This window comes from Mesoplodon mirus (assembly GCF_964341445.2).
Source record: "Mesoplodon mirus genome assembly, chromosome: 10".
Classification (NCBI taxonomy): Eukaryota; Metazoa; Chordata; class Mammalia; order Artiodactyla; family Ziphiidae; genus Mesoplodon; species Mesoplodon mirus.
This window is the reverse complement of record NC_138986.1, coordinates 30,214,409-30,217,011: the sequence shown is the minus strand read 5'-3', so window position 1 is coordinate 30,217,011 and position 2,603 is coordinate 30,214,409. Positions and strand designations below refer to the sequence as shown.

The 2,603-nt window shown below is 51.7% G+C and overlaps 1 pseudogene across 1 annotated transcript; it reads left to right on the top strand.

Moving 5' to 3' along the window:
* Positions 1–211: 211 nt before the first annotated feature.
* On the top strand, positions 212–1,939 carry LOC309811236 (ADP-ribosylhydrolase ARH3-like; annotated as a pseudogene). The gene has a single exon. The product of its transcript is annotated as an ADP-ribosylhydrolase ARH3-like (transcript).
* Positions 1,940–2,603: the final 664 nt, after the last annotated feature.

Genomic DNA, 2,603 nt, shown 5'->3' with positions numbered 1-2,603 from the left:
TTTTTAGAAGCCCATCATTTAGTTGAAAGGCAAGCTTAAACCCTGTGATGGGATGGGAGGTGTTGCAGGGACGGCAGCGCTGATACACATACTAGGGAGGAAGCAGTGACTGTTTTGTGAGGATTTGGAAGTCTAGCATAAGGCAGATGGCAAAAAGAAGGCTCTGAGTTTTGGTGGGATGAAATTTCTAGGATAAGGAATAGGGACAGATGTGGCAAGATGAAGTAAAGATAGCCCAGGTCGTATCTTAATTATTTAAAAATAATTTTATACGTGAAACCTTTTATTAAGGCATCTCTTAAATTGAGAGCTTCGTGTAACATTTGTTTTAAATTTAGAATCAAGATTGTAGTCAAACGGCGGCCGGTCCGCGCGGATGGCGGCGGCGGCGGCGGCGGTGATGAGGGCGGCGGCCCGCTCCGTCTACCGCTTCCGGGGGTGCCTGGCGGGCGCGCTGCTCGGGGACTACGGCGTGGGCGCCGTCGACGAGGCGCACGACACCGCCGACCTGACTTCAGTCCTGCATCAGGTCCAGGACCTGGAGCTGGACCCCGGCTCGCCGGGGAGCGCGCGGCCAGAAGCACTTTGCTACACCAACGACACGGCCGGCCGTGGCCGGGGCGCTGGTGCAGTCCCTGCTGGCCAAGGGGGCCTTCGACGAGGTGGACACGGCTCACAGGTTTGCTCAGAAGTAGAAGAAAGACCCTGACGGGGGTTATGGTGCTGGAGTGATCACCGTTTTCAGGAAGCTCCTGTGCCCCAAGTGCCGCGATGGCTTTGAGCCGTCCCAGCCCAGTTTAATGGCAAAGGCTCCAACGGCAATGTGGGCGCCATGCGGGGGCTGGCATCTCCCCGGCCTATAACAGCGTCCAGGATGTGCAGAAGTTTGCCCGGCTCTCGGCCCAGCTGACACACGCCTCCTCCCTGGGTTACAAGTGTGCCATCCTGCAGGCCCTGGCTGCGCACCTGCCTTTGCAGGGTGAGTTGTCCTGTGAGCACTTCCTTGGACAACTCTTGGCCTGTATGGAGGAGCTGGAGAGTGACACCCAGTCCGTGTCAGGTGCCCGGGAGTTGGGCATGGAGGAGCGTCGTACTCCAGCCGACTGAAGAAGATTGGGGAGCTTCTAGAGCAGAACGCAGTGACCAGAGAGGAGGTGGTGTCTAAGCTAGGGAATGGCATCGCTGCCTTTGCACCGCCATCTATTGCTTCCTGCGCTGCATGGAGCCTGACCCCGAGATCCCCCCTGCCTCCAAAGGACTCTCATCTATTCCATCTCACTTGGTGGGGACACAGACACCATTGCCACCATGGCTGGGGCCATTGCTGGCGCCTACTATGGCATAGGACAGGTGCCAGAGAGCTGGCAGCAAAGCTGTGAGGGCTATGAGGAGACGACGTCCTGGCCCAGAGCCTGCACCGGGTCTTCCAGAAGAGTCTGTGAGGGCCACAGTTGCTGGGCCTCCGCCATACCCAGCAGAAGCAACTACAGCTCGGATTGGAAACCCTGGGCTCCTTTAGCCTTGGCTCCTTGCCTTGGTCTTCCTGCGGTGTGGCCAGAGTGCACCCTTGGGGCTGGGGACTCCTTTGGGGAGGTCACTGAACAGTGGGGGAGGGACAGGTGCCTTCTGGTGCTGGGTTCCTGGCTTCTGCAGAGCCTCGGTGCTCCTGGCTCCTCTGTCAGACATAAGGGACCGGGGCTGGTTTTATTTTGGAGCAGTACTTGTGGTGTTTTCCCTTATTATCTAGGACATGGGATTTGGGGAGGTGGAAATGATCTGCAGCATCATTTCTCCTTGTTGGGTTTTAACCAGTTTGCCAGGAAGTCTGCCTTTGACTGCACAGGGCCCCTGAGTGCCAAGTTTATATGGATCAGGAGGTGGACATGTGAATCTAGCTGATCTAAATGCATACCTGGCCCTTGGCTGTCATGGGTCTTGTTAACAGCTTCCAGACGAAGTCACAGAGCAATAAACAGTTTTTTAAATCCCACCCCCCCAAAAAAAGATTGTAGTCAATTAATAACCCTTGCAACAGAATGTGTAAGACAAATATTACAAGATATGTCTGAATATTGTGTTGATGTCACTCTTGTTCTCCTTCATCTCCCAAATACATAACAGATGAAGGTAAAGTGACAGACATGTACACAAATGATGGTAGTAACTGTAGGAGTTGAAGTTACTCATGACTGACAAACCATCACAACATTCCTTGCTTTTTTTCCAAATACTCCTCCTCAAGTCAGCAACAATTTCCTGTGCAAAACACCAGAACAATTTCTCCCAAGACTCAGGTTCACAGTCATCACCCAGACATTATTTCTAAATTATTGTAAACATTAATTTAGACCATAAGTTCTGATGGTAGGATACATGAATGTGTATGTTGATTGGTCAATAAACCTGATTCACAGCACTATCATCAATCATAGATTACATTTATGTGATTGTCAACCCATAAGAAACCACCATCCATGTCTGAAGGCTGAGCTGTAAGACTTACATATCAAAGCACTTGCAAGGTTCCCAATCCTCCCTTTAAGTATGAATCAAGGGATCACAAGGTTTCTCAATCTTGGTACTTATTAAAATTTTGAGCCTGA